Source organism: Cydia amplana, chromosome 10 (genome assembly GCF_948474715.1).
Source record: "Cydia amplana chromosome 10, ilCydAmpl1.1, whole genome shotgun sequence".
Classification (NCBI taxonomy): domain Eukaryota; kingdom Metazoa; phylum Arthropoda; class Insecta; order Lepidoptera; family Tortricidae; genus Cydia; species Cydia amplana.
In genome coordinates, this window is record NC_086078.1 from 4,903,269 (window position 1) to 4,922,204 (window position 18,936).

The 18,936-nt window shown below is 36.2% G+C and overlaps 1 long non-coding RNA gene across 1 annotated transcript in view; it reads left to right on the forward strand.

The window, feature by feature from the left end:
- LOC134651510 (uncharacterized) overlaps positions 1–18,936 on the forward strand; it is a 213,947-nt gene that overhangs the window by 119,288 nt on the left and 75,723 nt on the right. The window lies entirely within an intron of this gene.

The following is an 18,936-nucleotide window of genomic DNA, read 5'->3' on the forward strand; positions in this document are numbered from 1 at the left end:
TGTGACTGTGTGATTATTGCTGTATACACTACCTATTAAAACTTATTAATTGACGTGACGTACTTAAGTTAATACTGTTAGGTATGTCGAGTATTATTTTAATGGTAATGTATGTTTAATTTCCAATTCTAAATAACAGAAATAACCCATGTACTGACTTCAGCAACTATAAAATTTTGAAGAGAACTATAAGTTGACTTCGATTATAGAAAACGCAAATCGAAACTAAAAAAATGTATGAAAATGATCACGTGACTTTTCGTTCGCACTTGTCATGCCGATACCTACATACATTTTTGACTGTCGGAACTTACTGGAATTGATATTTAGGTAAGCCTGGCAATATTGTATTTGGCACTAAGATAGTGTCCCTATAAGCAGCTTACTACACATCCTGAATCAGAATCAGAATCAGAATTTTTATTTGTGAAAACATAGGTACAATTATGGTGTTAAATGATGTACAGGTTTCTCTATGTCTTACCCACGGGTGCAGGTATACAAATATTTGATCGCATGCAGCATGCATCTTAACTATAGGGTAGCAATTTATATACAGCATAAATTACACAAAGTTAAAATAAATAATGATAGGACAGGACAGGAGTCACGTCACAAAATAATTTTACCATTTTTGGAAAGCGTTTCAAAAATTTACCTAATAGTTATTAATTTCCTTTAACTAATATCCAGGTTAATAATAGTCCCTATATCTATATCTAATCTATCTATCTAATACCATTAAACGAGCACTTCTTGTATATTTATTTATATATATATATATTTCGAAGATCTCGAAAACGGCTCTAACGATTTCGATGAAATTTGCTATATGGGGGTTTTTGGGGGCTAAAAACCGATCTCGCTAGGTCTTATCTTTGGGAAAACGCGCATTTTTGAGTTTTTATTATGTTTTCCGAGCAAAGCTCGGTCTCCCAGATATTGGCAATTAATCTGCGTACCGTAAAACGGGGTGAGTAGGTTTCGCGGGGAGCGGTGGGTTATGAATGGGGAGAGAAGGTTTGAGAGGGGGGTGAGAAGGGATTTTAAGGCTACTGCTACAAAAATAATGTATTCCAATTTAAAATGGAGCTATAGTAATACGCATAATAAAAAAAAACGATCCAACAATCTTCCAAAATCACCTTTGTATGAAAACCCCTCTCACCCCAAATACGAGGCACTACGGGGTGAGTTGGGTTTTCCTCTTTATCGTCAAAGTTATGAAATGGAACTACCCAAAATAAAATAAAAACTAAAATACAAACGTCCGGAACACTTATTATATACACCATTCAGTTTTCAATGTAAAAATAAAATGTTATCGAGGTTTGAATTTCAGTTTTGACCCTACTTACCCCATTTTACGGTAGTTTATGTATAGTCAAAAAAAAATATCAATACCGGTCATGTCGACGACTAATTACAAAACATTGTTGGAACGCCACGCAATCCTTCGTCCTCTCACCGATGTAAATGTTTATTGTATTAAAAAAAAATGCATCTTTAACAATATTTTTTGGAATTTTTGTGGTAAAGTCGTTGGAATCGTTGACATTTGAGACCTTTTAACGTATGTTGTTAAAGAAATCCCTTGCAAGGAAAATAAATTAGTACCTACCATTGAAAATCCGCAATATAACGAAGGACAAATAAAATCTTGTCAGAGTAATGTAAGAGCATTATTCAATGAAACGAAATCATATATTAAGCTATTTACAAGAAAAATAGTTCAGATTATAATATAAATGTTCGTTACAAATAGAAACATTGTAGTAGTTTCGTAGATAAATCGTTACAGCTTGTTTTGAGGTGATTTGTTGTCCATTATCGGACTAGTAATATTGCCCTAATCTCGCACGGTGAACGTAATCTGTCAGGACCTTTTTTACCCGACGACGTTGAAGCAAAAGGAAGGCTTATGGCTTTGGCTTTACAGGTTTATGTATGTATGTATGTAAGCTTGTTGAACGAATAAGCGCGAAGCGCGAGTGCAGCTTCCTTATCAGCTTGGCCAAATGACACTTAAATGTAGGTGAATACGTCCATAGGCTCCAGTAGCCGCTTAACATGGAGCGGGCCGTATTATTGTGTGCTTGTTTGGTATAAAAAATAGGGGAACAGGTTTAATTGTGTAAGGTTGTCTCGCAATATTTTTCCATTGGTTCCATTTTTTCCATCGGTTTTGTTAAACAATAAACGTTCTGGGGGCCTAACCAAGATGACAATCGTTGATAGAAAACGTAAATCGAAACTTAAATAATGTGTGTAAATAGTCACGTGACTTTTCGTAGTTTTTGTCATCCTGATACATTTTTCTTTGTATACTATTTAGATGACAACGGTTTCACTCACTTGAATTTTTAGTCCCTATTGGCGACATGTTTCGGGCCCGTCGGGGGTCCTTCCTCAGGCCCGAGTGCTCGCGGCGGCTGCACTTCGTGCACTCAACGCATTTTTCTTTTGTTTTGGCGTTTGTCGATGTACGATAGCCATCTTGGCTAACCCCTTGAACCTCACTACTCTCTATCTTCCCACTACCCACTATTTTCCAGCACTGCATCAAACCTCTTAACTCTCTAATTCAAGTTGCATGGATGCATTAACCTGCATGGTTCTAAGTTGTGACGCCACTTATCGTCTCACAACTTGATTACGTGACTGAATTCTGAACGCATGGTTCAACTTTACCTGTCTGACATTTGAGGAACACTAAAGGTTTCAGGTTATACCTACTACACTAGCATAACTGCTGCAGGGTTGCAGCGCGACATTGCTGCGGACTGCATCGCTGCTGCAAATGTCGAAAATGGGTCTCTATTGTTTCCCAAATAGTTTAAAGCCATAATGTATTGTTTGCCCGAATTTTCGTTAGTCATAATTCATTTGGTTCAGAAACGCGTCACTTTTCAGGATTGTCATAAAATAAACCTAACCTAACCTAACCTATCTATAGGATAACCTAACGAAAATCCTGAAATTGTAACGGTTTCAGTTTTATGACTAATGATAATATGACAAACAATACATTATGACTTAAAATTTTATGGGAAACAACGGGACCTCGTTGAAAATCCGGGCAGCAACATAGATTTGGCGGCAGTAATGTCACGGTGCACTACTGCTGCAGTAATGCTGTCGATTGCATTACTCATAAGGCTGGGCCTCATAACCAGGCCCCTATTTTACCATGGCGACAGGTGCGACAATTCGACAAATGTCACTGTTGCTGACGTCACAGGCATCCATGGCCTACGGTTACCGCTTAGAATTGGGCGGGCCATATTCCTGTTTGCCACCATCATTGTATTATTTAAAAAAACTTTATTATATCGGCAAAGAACAGGTATTTCTCTTTCAAAGTTTATGAGGATGATGATGACAATTGTCACACGATTTAATAGAACTTTCGGTAATTCTTGACAGAGAATGAGTTCTGTGTCGGAATTTCGTGACAATTGTCGTGTTTCTTTTCTTGTGACAATTGTCATTAGCTTCGCAAAATAAGTACTTATTTATTGGCGATATAATGGAGTTTTGTTTTAATGAATATGTTGGTGGCAAACAAGCACACCGCCCGTCCGATGGTAAGCTGTTACCGTAGTCTATGGAGGCCTGTAACGTCAGTAACAGTGATGTCGACAATTCTCGCACCTGTCACCTTGGTGAAATAGGGGCCAGGTCAGCACAGTTCCTGGTTCGATTCCTGGGCGTCATGGGCGCCGTCTCAGTCATTCCAGTCCAATCATCCTTTGTTTGCCCATCGTCTCCAACGGCTATTGTCGGGAAGAAAACCTGGGCGTTATCAACGGTTCTCACATTAAAGTCGCTTTGATCTTGTTTCGAACAATAGAGATCGAACACATGTTGAATTTTATAACAAAATCTAGTAAAATAGATAGCAAATGAGCAATTTATCACAATATTGTGAATGTTAAAAAAAAATGGAAATATTACAAAAATACGGCACCTGAAAGTTTAAAAATTTAAGTTTTTTTTTAACTTTCAAAAACTAAATAAGTTAGGATACCATTCGATTCTTCGCATTTTATCCAAAAAAAGATTGTATAGCAACTATATACATAAACGCAATATTTCACCGACAACAATGCAATTTTCTTGTTTTGTTCATACTTCAAGATGCGATCTCAGTGACCTTGACGTCACGTTCCTATAGCGATTTGTTAGGGGCGTTTCGCGAGTGATGTACGACTGTCGGACTTTGACTATCATTTCTGACTTTTGTATTGCTTCAATGCAATGGGTCCCATATAAACATTTGATCCTAAAAACAAACCTGATTGATTGATACCATAAATGAAAATTTGTCATCTAGCCTATTACAGGCGCCAATTAACCAGGTTTCACTGTACCATAAAATATTGAATACCTATTTTGGGTTCTTAGCTTAAGAGTTTCACCCGGAAGAAACTATGAAATTTAGCATACCTCCAACCTAAATGGTGTTGAAACTATGATTGTTTTAAATTTTTACTGACTTCATGTCATCGATAGATAACGCCAGTAGCAGCGGTTTAGGAAAATTTTGTTTAATTTAGTTAACTATTAACTTAAAATAAATTTGAAAAGAGATTGAATTTTTTTTTATGTAAGTACCTAGGAATTTTTGTGTAAAATATGATTGATAAAACATGCCATGAGAATTAAATAACTATTATTATTCATTAAATCATCAAAATGTACTCCATTCTAGATGATATTTCAGCCCGAAAGTTCACATTTGCCCCTTCTAACGAGATAATTATTTTAGTGCCCCTTATAGAGAGTCTGTTCGAAAAGAGAAGAGTCGTGGGATATATTGGGCCCCATACATTCCACGACTCTTCTCTTTCCGCACAGGTTCTACGCGTGACATTCAAGAAAAAAAGAAAGAAAGAATTGTTGAAAAAAAATTCAACATCTCACTTATACTGGCTGCGTGAGCCCATGCGCCCAGTCAGCAATGGTAATAGAATTTCTAAGTTCACGGTCGGATTTTAAGAGACGAAAGCTAGTGTTTGTATTGCCATCTACGCATCCGATAGTTTGGGGGAGTGGGGAGTATTTTTGTGGTTTGTTTTTGTTGGTCTGGCGACATCCTTAATGAGATTTCACAAGTTTTGTAGCTACCCCTACTAATTGCACTGAACGAAGTACCTAATACTTGATCTTGAAGATTTTGGGATTGGAGAATAATGAAAATAGAGTGGAGATTATAATCTGTAGGTATAGTCCGACAAGAAATTGTAAAAATTTATTGAGGGCGCCACTTCCTACGTGTCACATTTTTGACGTAAAATGCTTAAACATGGCAACAATTAAGTATGGAATTTTTTTAGTTCCGTTTTATAATGTCTACTATTGTATGTCGCACTATACGCAGGTAGTCAGTAGAGTCTGTGCGGAAAGAGAAGAGTCGTGGAATTTATGGGGCCCAATACATTCCACGACTCTTCTCTTTCCGCACAGACTCTAGTAAATAATCAGTAGTGATTATTAAAGGATTTTATATATTTTTTGATGATCTTTTAACTAAATGAATAGCTAGCTGACATTTTTACACTCAACCCGCTTAACTGATAAGTAGGTACGTGGATCGATTCTGTGGCATTAAGGACATTAAGTAGCCAAATATTTAATTATAAAAATATAAGCTATTATCATTCAACAAGACTGCTACTGTGACAAGGTCCCTTTTCAGCGCAACATTAAACATTTTAGTACTTTGTAATAGTGCGGCGCCGCGTATACTGGCCCATCAAGCAGTTGCATTACCAATAAACGATATGACGGACATTACAATACTATTCTATTGCTCAATTATAAAATGCATTAAGTGCCGAAGGAACTCATAGTTCTATATGCCTTTTTATGTAGTTCAACTGTTTAGTTATATTAAAATGCAAATTATACTGCTAGCATATTTATATAAGTACTATAGGTACATATGTTTAATCTTATACAATTCTGGCATTCTTCGATCGTTTAATATTCCATTCATTTAATGCTTAGGTAATTACTATAATATAATAATGGATGTCAGTTAAGGGCCCGGTTGTATTAAACTGGCCAAATAACACAACGTTTAGTGAAGACATATTTATTGACCGAGCATTAGCGAACTACTTTTCTGTCATATCCCAATTAACACTAGCCGTTTGTATTGAAGTGATATAATTATTGGCGGATAACAATCTAGTTTCCCCTATTAACTTCATTTACACGATATGAGCCAGACAGACAAAATGTTCTGGACATGTGTAGTTTCGTAACCATGCCTCTGACAGATTTATAGCCTATAGGTAACTAAGTATCTCTATTTCAGATTTTAGAACATTTCGATCTCTATTGAATCCGACTCAAAGTTTTCATGCCAAGTGCTTCGTCAAGTACCTATGTAGCTTATAGGGATACGTATGCATTCTTACTGCCAAGTTTGTACAAAGGTAACGTGGTCAGAATGTTGTTAAGTAAGTATATTGTTGATGAGTTGAAAGCAAAAGGCAACCATAATATAATAACGGTACTGCAGGCCTATGATGGTCGTGAAAATATGTCGATATACGGGTGACAACCGGATAAGGCACCTTGCTAAATTTTACGTCTCTGTTTGGCCCGATGGTTGACTGGTAGAGAATGCCATTAGGCATTAAGTCCGCCATTTGTAAATTATTTGTGTGTATTGTGCAATAAAGTTTAAATAAATAAATAAGGGCAGCGCACAAGCGGTAGTTTTTAAGATCCTTGGAGGAGGCTGATGCCCAGCAGTAGACGTCTCTCGACAGTTTTGTCCATTGGTGACTAGCTTTGTGTATTATCTACTTTAGGCCCACTTGCACCATTACACTAACCCGGGGTTAACCGGTTAAACCTGGAGTTACCATGGTTACCAGTACAATTTGAGACTTGGTTAACGGTTTAACCGCTTAACCCTGGGTTAGTGGGATGGTGCAAGTGGGCCTTAGCCATACTAAGACGACCGCTGCTCCATACGAAAATCATTTTTACCAATTTTTGAAGTGAAAACTTCTTTAGCGGCGCTGGGCACTTTTTGAGGTGGGGAAAAAATGATAAACTCGAGACAGCGTAAGGCGATCACGTGACCGTAAGCCCCGACTCATAATTTAAATGGCATTTAAATCAATAAAGAAAAACTCAATGATATTTGACATTTATGTTGCGGACTCCTTTTCAAGACTCTTTACCTATGTTCAAATAATTTGAAGTTGTCACGGCAGTATGTAAATAAACATGTCAATGAAAATGTGTTATGTATCGTGTTACCGGGCGTCGGTAACATAGTGAGGTGAGTTTCACTTCTATCGGCACTCCCGGAGTGCAACCCGTTGTTGCTTGTTTTGTTTATAACCATAGCATGATGGTCCTTCCTTTTCCATTATGTCAATATCCAGAGAGGAAAATGATGACTACGGGGTCCCGTTGTTTCCCATAAAGTTTTAAGTCATAATGTATTATTTGTCATATTATCATTTGTCATAAAACTGAAACCGTTTACATTTCAGGATTTTTGTTAGGTTATCCTATAGGTAGGTTAGGTTAGGTTAGGTTTGTTTTATGACAATCCTGAAAAGTGAAGCGTTTCTGAACCAAATGAATTAGGCCTAACGAAAATGCGGGCAAACAATACATTATGGCTTAAAACTATTTGGGAAACAATAGAGACCCGATGACTACATTTGTATGGAGAAGAGGTTGTCACTATCCTCCTAATGGAAACAGAACACTCTAAAACATTATAATTAGCCAATATCACAGGACGCAAAAGGCTGGATAGCTTATTAGCGTGGGGTAATAAAGCGTGAGATTGCTGGGATGATATCGTGTCACTAGGTGATAAAACTACGTAGGTACCAGCTCGACCCTGTCTATGCACACGTTACTTTACATAAATAATAATACGAGTAAAAACCGGCCAAGTGCGAGTCGGAATCGCGTTCCAAGACTCACGCTTGACTGCACATTTCTAATAGGTTTTCCTGTCATCTATAGGTAAAGAACTATTTTTGTATTTTGTAATAATCGGACATACAGACGTACGAGTGATCCTATAAGGGTTCCATTTTTTCCTTTTGAGGTACGGAACCCTAAAAAGGGGAGTTAGACATGAGGATTTAATACCAAATGGGACTGTGAAGAAAACTCAGAAATTGTAAGAGATTGTTTATTGAATTTGATCTTAGGAACTACATACGTCTATTTGAGACGACAAAACTGCATTAAAATGTTGTTATTCGGCCAAAATAAACTGATGCGGCCAAATCCCTCTGCGGGAAATTCCGTACTTGAGCGAATTTTACACATAACGTAACAAATTGTAGTTCCAGTAGTCAAAATCTTCTGGTAGGTACTCTGTAGCTGGGCTATAACCGCGAAAATCAAAGTTCACAAATTGCGGGCATCTTTCTCTGTTCCTCTAATTACGCCTTCATTGGAGTAAAAGAGAAAGTACCCGCAATTTGCCAATTTCGGTTTTCGCGGTACCCCCTCTGACTATTGGTTTAGTAAAATAGTAAAATACGCAGACGGATATGGCCGCATTTTGCCGATACACGTACCATAGAACTTTCAGTTATTATTTGTCGTTGATTCACGTATTCGATATAAGTACCTATTCAAGTTTAGTTTTTTTAATACTGCTCAAACGCACGAATAACGATCCATAAACGCATGTAACACAAATGTGTAAAATCTACGACTATTGCCGACGAAGTGATTGCTCTGTATAAATTTTATTGCAAGACATAAACTATTAAGTGTGTACATAGTTGCAATCTATCCTTCCATAATGTCGATTCGATTGTTCTTATCTAAACAGTGCGTGTCAACAAAGTAATTAAGAAAACCTTTCAAGTTCAAATTGATAAACTCAACTTATTTAACAGATACAAAATACAAATACAAATGCATTTATTTCATTACTTTTTTTTACAGCTGTTCTTAGTTATAAATTAACTTAATTATAATATTAAAAAAGTTAGTTAAGTTAGTTATTATTATAGTTCGTTTTTTTAGTAATATAAATAAGGTAAACAATCTTGATGTGTCTTTTAATTGAAAAAGACATTTTAAAAATAAGTTACGGCAAATATGTAACAATCATGAATCTAATACGATCATTTATATTCTTCTGCTTTCATAAGTAATAGTTACTGATTTTTAAAAAGCGTTTTTCAATTAAAAGACATGTCAAGATCGCTTACCTTCTTTCGAGTTCTTTCTAATGCTAAAAAAACGAACTATAGGTAGTATTTAAAAAGTTACTTTGACCTAGGCTAGATGATAAGTTTTTATTAATGGTATCAGTCGATCCAGCTTGTTCTAGGGAAGGAAATGTCTAAGAATAGGTCCCAATGCGTTGAAGTAGTACATATATGTCAAAAATTACAGACATTCTGACAATCGCACTCTACGCACGAAACGCCTCTTACTAAAAGTGTACTTGATCGCAACGTCTCGCTTAGTTGAAGTTGTATTGAAATATGGAAGTTGTTAAAATAAGAATATGCCTATAACTATAAGCTACAAGTACATTATCAGGTACCTACTTCCTAAAGCGGTAGCTTTAAAAAAACGATTAGGAAAAAATATATTGCCAAGAGCGCCGATTATAATTAGTTTTTATCAAGACCTGTTTCGATGATAAATTTTGATAGCAAGATATTATATCGTAGTCAAGTTATCAAGTGGCTACGTCAGTCAATTGAAAGTGCACCAGCGACGCTGTATGCGGTAGAATTCAGCCGCTGTAGACGAAAACGGCTACGAGACTATGATATATTTTCATACTTTATTATTGAAACAAATATTTACATACATCTGGGGGCACGGCAGTGCCCCCGCCAAGTCGAGCAAAACAAAGAGGCACAGCCGTACCATCCTTTTCTCGAAGCGATTCAGGCCATTTTCGACGTCCTGTAATTTTGTGCTGGCTGAAGCTAGAACCCTGAATTTTCAGTAATATATGGCTTAACATGCTTAAGATATATTCTCAAAAAACTTCAATTTGAACTAGTAGTTTAAGAATTATTGTACGTCAAAGTTCCTTATTTTCGACACTGACACACTCACTCACTCACCTACGATCATCACAATTCTAAGGTACTTCTAGTATACCCACAAGCTTCAAATTTTAAACATAAGTAGTTTTCAGCTTATCAAGCCATAGAAAACCTAAAAATATTGCAATATCAGTCATGTTTTAAAGATCCAAGAACTGCATAAGTAAGTTTGTAATCCCATATAAATATATGCTATTACAAAGTTACTGTTGCAGTTCCTACAAATAGTAGGTAAAGTAAAGGTACACTACGATGTACGATGTGAGTATGAATGAAGATGTGTTTCTTTATGATATGTGTACACATAGTATGGGTATAAGTACCCGAAATAATAATAAGCCCATTAATTATAAAAAAAAAGAAAACGTCTAAATAAATAAATTATTATATACCAACCGCTCGTTATTTAAAATACTGGTTCATGTATACAAATCTGCAGTAATATTATGTTTTCTTCCACTTTCAGGCCGAGCTGAGAGAACAATCACGCAATATTTACTAGTGCTATTCTTTCCTCAAGCCTTCACTCACGTGTCATCAATAAGGTATTTGCCAGCGTTTGCTCAGCGTTATTTTTTTGGTATGTGTTGTAATTGTATTTTGTAATTTTTGGTTATTTTTATTGCTTTAAAAAATTTGACATGTGGAAGATGTTGTGGCCTATTTGCCGAATAAATGTTTGACTTTTGAATATTTCGCCCTGTAATGTTTTTATTTAGACTCAAGATTTGGTCAAATTTGATCGATTCTATCGAATCTCAACCTTATTTCCATTTTCTCCGCCTTGAATTCTGCCTCACAACGCAAAACGCAATAACAGTAAGTGGCAGTGGAACATGTTTTTAACTTAGAACTTCATGGTATGGGGCATAGTATTTAAAGCGTTTTTTGTTTGTTTTATATATGACACCGTAAGATTGTGAACCCGTTAGTTTACAATCTAACGTAGGTTAGTTTAGTTTATAATCTCCCTACCGTCAGTTTATAATTTAACTAGCGAGATTATAACTGACGAGGGTTTACAATTTTACGGTGACATATATTTCATAAAATATATTTCATGTCTAATCGAAAAAAGGCGTGCAATTTTCCATAAATGCTCGTGTTGCAGCGCAGCTTTCAGTTTCCAGCCAGTTAGGACATTTCTGAAAATTAAATATTAGTTAGTCAATTATAGCCTCATTTATTTTATGGCGGTCGTTTAATGGCATAGATAAAATTGTTTTGTTTCTCCGTTAGTCTTAGGCCCTCAAAACAAACATATCATAACTTTTGTTAATTTTGTTTGCTTCTTAATGCTAAGAAAACCAAATGTATTAGATTTTCTTTGCCGAATGTTAAACCAGTCGATACTAAAATACTTTTGAATAATGAATGCTTCGAGATGGTAGATAAAACTCTGTTTCTTGGTTTAACATTGGACAAAAATCTACAATGGAGTCCTCATATCGGAACACTAACAAATTAAGTTCGGCCGCTTACGCCGTGAGGAGAATTAGACAATTGACTAGTGTTGAAACAGCTCGCCTTGTTTATTATAGTTATTTTCATAGTGTAATGTCATATGGTATTCTGGTTTGGGGCAAAGCAGCTGACATACAGACTATATTTGTCTTACAAAAGAGAGCCATTCGTTCTATATATAACTTAAGAGCGCGTGAATCATTACGAGAACTTTTCAAAGAAATTAATATTTTAACTGTAGCTTCCCAATACATATATGATAGTATTATTTATGTTATTAAGAATCTAGACTCCTTCACTAAGAATTCTGATGTCCATAACTTTAACACTAGAAATAAAAATATGCTTGCTATCAGAAAGTTTCGTGTCCGTAAAGTACAAAAGTCATTCGTTGGGCAATGCATTCATTTTTATAACAAGTTACCTGAGGATGCTTTAAGATTACCCTTTCCAGCTCTTAAGAATTACTTAAAAAAGTCATTGATGTTAAAAGCTTATTACAGAGTCGAGGACTACTTGACAGACAAACATGCATGGTCCAAACCAGAAACTAATAAAAAGTAGTAGCAATTAAAAACATTGTATTATGTAAAAAAAATGTAATAAATAATAAAGTTTGATAATCCCGCCTTTTAGAAATCAGGTTTTTAATTCGAACAATATTTTTTCTCTCCGTGAGAAATGAACCGGAATTTGGCCTATAATATTTAACTGAAATACATAACATACACTAAAGATAAAGAGGAAGTGATCTTATCTATTTCCGTTTCAATTTTATATAGTAGTGTGACTACATAAAAAACACAAATCAAAATATTTCTTAAAAATAATTTTGTTCCCTAGTTGGCTATAATATGTAGTTTACAAAGAATGACAACTTCTGTCAGTGCAGACTAATTAACTAGTGTTGTCTAAAAATGTTATGTTTAACCTCCTAAGACCCTGCGTACAAATTTTTGTACATATTCCAAACAATATTTTGAATTTTCATTGAGTAACTAAGGGTTCCAAATTGAAAAACAAAACAAATGCTTCTGGGTCTCAGGAGGATAAATAAAAAAGCAACAGATAACAAATCTTACGTTCAAGAATTTAGATTTGATGCACATCAGTAGTTTGTCCGCGTCACACATCTCTTTGAATCCAAACAATAGCTTCTTACCAAGACACCTGCAAAATTAGAAAAGGAGGTAATTCATCATCATAAGAAAGTATGTAAGAGTGAGAAAGTAATATGGCACATATTTATTCAATCAGTAGCTCTTCATACTTTAGCAATACTTAGGTACGCTACTGCAAATCTAATCATGGCATCATGCTTAGGTACTGTTACTACTGTAGAAAATCAGCCTATGTGGGGCCCGTAAATAGTTTAGTAGATACCTATTATTTGCATTTTGAAAATAACACCGCTCTCGAAGTTAGTCCAATATACCTTATAGTTACAGTTAACTGTTACCATCTACTGTTATCTATCTAATACCTTTAAACGAGCAATTCTTGTTTATTTATTTATTTATTTATTTATTTATATATATATTTCGGGGATCTCGGAAACTGCTCTAACGATTTCGATGAAATTTGCTATATGGGGATTTTCGGGGGCGAAAAATCGATCTAGCTAGGTCTTATCTCTGGGAAAACGCGCATTTTCGAGTTTTTATATGTTTTCCGAGCGAAGCTCGGTCACCCAGATATTCTATTTTTACATGTGAAGAGTCTAGGATAAAACTATTCGTTTGATCTTAAAACTTGTTATAGTTATCGTCAAGTAGGTGCTACAATGCTACACCTTCTAATTATTCAGTATAAAGGTTTATTGTATCTCCTTCCTCAATCAACTTATAATAACTTTCTGTCCATATATGGTCTTGTTCTCATGTAAATGAAAAGTAAACTTCGCTCTGATATCACATTGAAATAAAACTGGGTCTCTATTGTTTCCCAAATAGTTTTAAGCCATAATGTATTGTTTGCGCGCATTTTCGTTAGTCATAAATTCATAATTCATTTGGTTCAGAAACGCGTCACTTTTCAGGATTGCCATAAAACAAACCTAACCTAACGAAAATCCTGAAATGTTAACTGTTTCAGTTTTATGACTAATGATAATATAACAAACAATACATTATGACTAAAAACTTTATGGGAAACAATGGGACCCCAATAAAACTAAAAAAGCCATCACCCACATACCGATCTTTAACAGCATTAACTGCAGGCAGGAAGTCCCTCCTCTTCGACACCCACTCGTCCAGGTACTGTTTGACGGAGTCCTTGTCAATCTCATCGTTCTCGAACAGCAAATCGTTGTTCCGGAATACGCAAGTTATTTCTGCACACTGTGGAATAAAACTGAGATTAGTCTTAGTAATAAGGAAGAACGGGCACGTGCTCCGTAGGCCGGACAGCCATCTGGCTAAGCAGGGTCTCCGCTGGTCGGCTAGCAGTAGACGGTCGGGGAGGCCTTGTACTACATGGAGGCGATTAGTTGAGAAGGAGGCTGGCTCAACTGGACTCGGCTGGAAAGAGCTGGTAGTAGGCGCTCATGATCGCGCACAAATGGAAGATTCTTCTGCAAGCCCTATGTCCCTAATGAGGGATAACAGGCGGTCTAGCATAAGTTGCGTTCTCGCGCGCGAGTCCATACTTGAAGTCGCGCTAGATGTATGGAGTCGCGCGCGAGAACGCAACTCATGCTAGCAGGTGAGGAATGCATCATCAATAAGGAAGAAACTACCTTTTGTTACCCGTTGCCACGAGGCACGAGGCAGGGGTCTTATTAGACAACTTAAACTAACGTCCCCTATGACCATCACACAAACATCCATACTTGTCAACATAACCACACATCCAAACCCATTCACACATTAGGTCTCACGTATCCTAAATGTCCTGTTTCTCTCTCTTTCTCTAAAACCTTATAGGTTAACCTTTACCCTAAATAATCTTATTGACCGAAGCGTTAGTGAAGTCCGTCTTGCCTCGGGCATTTTGCTTTCGTATGTCCGGATGTTCTCCTCTACAGGCCTCAATTCTTAACCGATTCTCGTGAAATTTTGTGACCAAATAAATATTTTTGTGATTAAATAGATTTTTTGTCCCAGTTTTTTTTAAATGCGGAAATTGGCATAAAGGTTTTAAGCGCCAATAGCGTAGACCATTGTGAGTTCACTGTGAGAACGACTCGGTGAACTAAGTATTATTAACTTTTATATTTTCTAAGCTAAATGCGAGGTCTACAGCTCACAGAGCCACTAGTTAGATTTTTTTCTATCATGGTGATTTATATGTATTTACTTACCTCAGGTGAACCACGAAGGGTGGGCCCTCGCACTGGTTCATCATCTGCCCTGCATCCTGCGCTGGTTTCTTTATCGAACAGCTCTGGAATTATGCAGCATCTAGTAGCCTCTTCCTGAAAATCACATACAATATAAACAGAATACGTATCAGCATTACGACACAGCGAGGAAATGTCGCCAGCATCCTTGGTACAATGCCTCAAGGGCCTATTTTTGATTTAAGCTAGTTTTCTAATTTCTTTTAGTAATACCACTGTATATATCTTGGTTGTAAACAGAATACGTATTACGTACGTATAATTGAAAATATGAATATTTTAAGTAAAACGTTGAAATAATAAAGTGCCACGAAGTAGCCTCATGTTGCTGGCAATTTCCTGATCTACCGATGAGAATTTAAGGTAGGTACTAGGTACAGTCAAGTGCAAAAATATAGGTGCATATAACTTACTCAAAAATATGTCCCACGGTTCATAATTTGCTGACATAAGAGCTATGGGACCTATTTTTGAGTTCGATCTGTGCACCCATATTTTTACACTTGATTGTATTACTGAATCGCGATTAGAAAGGGATTGAGATAGCTGTCAATCCATATTGATTTTGACGTAAGTGTATGGAAATCTGTTATTTCTAATCCCTTTCTGATCGCGGCATGATAATACTTCCCCAGCTGGGCTCTGCTCTAGATCTGTGATGACATCTGCTGTGCTGTGCCCTACCATACAAAGCGAGATGAAATTGGCAGTGCTCATACTGGCCCATACCTCTCTTAAAACATATCTTACTTATGTAAGTTTGGATCAAAGAAAATAACGACACATGGTTGCCCATTGGAACTACACATAAGAAGTGGACAAAATATGTGCGATCTGAGTGTCTTCAAGGCAATTTGAATAGACTACATGGGTAGAATAAATTAAAAAAAAATGGAAATTTACTGTCTTGGGTGAGACTTGAACGCACGGCCTCTGGATCGATACTCCAGCGCCCTGCCATCTGAGTCACCAAGACTTCATCCATAACCAGCAAATATTTCCAGCATATGGGTCAACCCTTATCTTCTTAAACGGCTATCGGAGTTCCAAGTCATATTGGAAATTCAACAGTGTAGTGTGTGTACTATGCCTCGCCCACACGCATACGTACATATACTACAACTACGTACGAGTGTGGGTGAGGCATAGTACACACACTATACCATGTATGGTGTGCTACCCATACTAACCTCCAAAGACAGTTAATTTTCCACTTTTAAATTTATTCTAGGTTAGATACCAACGTTCGCAGACGTTTCTGCTTGTTAAAAACTACATGGGTACTACGGAATCTATGGGTCAATTTCTGAACACGATTTTTTTTCTGTCCGTGATGAAAATCGCCGGTTAGCATCAGATAATACTTACCATTTTTTTTTTACATAAAGAAGTCACACTTTCACACCGAGTTCCATATGAATTCACTGATTAGTTGGTTTTTAGAGTACACATAAAAATACCTAAAGGCTCAAATTACTACTCCCGTGCCCTGTCCGGAATCTACTTTTGAGCATAATGAAAAATCCTACGAAAAATTCTACATTAGTATCACTAATTTAGTGTCAAATACTTAAACTAGATGATATTTACTATCACTGAGCACATATACTATTAACTTCATTGTGGTAAATAACTTGTGATCGATGTTTAAATTTTGTCCGAGCGCGCGAGTAAAATTTCGTCGGCAAAACTCAAAGGGCTCTGACAGCCGACGTTTGTATTTGAACCGCCTCGTGTCCCGCCTCACCTGTACTGGCAGTATTCGGCTGTCTCTCAAAGCAAGCGGATGTAAGTCAAGCCGCGGCGTGTTCGAGCAAATCGCGTAAGTATTTCGGAATCCGGGTGGGCGACAATATTTTTCTAATTTCGATGCCCCTTATAAATTTTATTTTCCACATAGCTTTTCAATGACAATTGTCATATTTAGGAGCCCTTTATGTATCTTTATGTAAGCGATAACATAACAGTTTGGTCAAACACGATTTAAATTTTTGGCGAATTTTTTTATTACGAATTCTAATTTCCGTGCCCTAATTCCCATAGCAAATTTACCTAAAACAGCTGATTAAGTGGCACGGGAATTAGAAAGTATTACATATATTGTCAACAAATCTTTTATTCCGGCACTGTAAGTTAATTGGCAATGTTTACGTCATATTATTATTACATATATATATTGGCATTGAATATATATTATATGTAATAATAATACGACGTATATCTGTCTATTTTACATTTAAGGAAATCTTAAAGAATGCACAAAAATCTGTGAATAGTTTTTTAGTATAAGTACTATAGTACATACAGGATGGACCCGAATAACCCGGGCAATTTTAATACGTAAGGTAAGGTGGGGTAAGACGACACCGGGGTAAGACTATCACTTGTATGGAATCCTTGTACTGTTAGTCTTACCCCACCTTACCTTATTCATTGATCATATTATAACATTAAAATATTATATAAACATAAAACTATTTCTGGAATTATTACATATTATAATACCTGTACCTAAGGTTACATGAAACAAAATGAATCACATTTGCAATGTTTTGTTTTTGTGAATTTGACAGCTGACAGCGTATGCCGTATAAAGTTTAAATATCTGGGAGACCGAGCTTTGCTTGGAAAACATATACCTACCTACCTAAAAACTCAAAAATGCGCGTTTTTCCAGAGATAACACCTACCTAGATCGATTTTTCACTCCAGAAAACCCTCATATATGATCAAATTTCATCGAAATCGTTAGAGCCGTTTCCGAGATCCCCGAAATATATACAAGAATTGCTCGTTTAATAGATTAGTTGTTATAAATTAAACCGTAATACTATTAGATACCTTATTAGGGTTCCGTAGCCAAATGGCAAAAAACGGAACCCTTATGGATTCGTCATGTCTGTCTGTCTGTGATAGTCTTACCCCGGTGATAGTCTTACCCCACCTTACCTCATATGTGGTTAAACAATTTTTTGTGTTATGAATTTATGAAGGCAGCATATTCGATTTCTTCAGATTAACTTACACAATAACTTCTTCTCTCTGTGCCCCTATTTATATCTTAGTATCATTTCCTATACGGCCATATACCAGATCATACACCTTGTACCTATCTACATGCAGATACATAATGACACTTTTTAATGAATAGTTTTGTATGTAAGGCGGACATGTTTACGCTACTACTCAAAGTATTGTTTTGAAATATGTATATTTTACTAAGAAAGAGAGATTAGTTGCCATTAAAATCAAGGAAACGATTAGTCAAATACGTAGTTTTTAGTGTATCATACTTTCGTAGATTTGTCGTCCGAAACTAAAATTAAAGAAGATATTATGTTCGATGCCGCTTCAGTATGGTTGAAGTATATTATTGTAGATTAAAATATACATAAATAATAGTTTTAACTACCAAAATAAGCTAAGAAAACAATTCCTGTGCCATGTTCTAATTTCCGTGCTAGTAAAATCTAATTCCCATGGACACACTAATTCCCGTGCCCTGACCAAAATTTTAAATTGAAATAACTTTTATAGTTTTATGAATTTTTTTACCCCATAAGAAAATTAATGTTTATTATATTTTTTATCAAATTATCAGCATAATTTTTTTTGTGTAATGTTGGTATTTCAAAATTCCATGGGAATTAGACAAAAATGCTCGTTTGGTGAAATTGACCCCTATGAGCTATTTCTTACCTTTGGTATTTGTTTGCATTGTGGCTGCGACCATTTTGCTACAAGAGACCGTATTACTGCTTCGTTTGGATCTTGAGCAGAAATAACCTGAAATTCGTACATTGACCTATCATGTCCTGTCTCTATCTCACGCGCATAATTATATTGCTGTCCCGCTCGCATAGTGGCATTGACTGCCGGCATCATCGGCGAGACGGTAATAATTATACGCATTTCCGACAGGGATAGTTTTTTGTGAGTCAACAAAACAAGTCCTTTTTAGGGTTCCGTATCCAAAGGGTAAATACGGGACCCTAATTACTAAGACTCCACTCCGTCTGTATATCTGTCACCAGGCTGTATCTCTTGAGC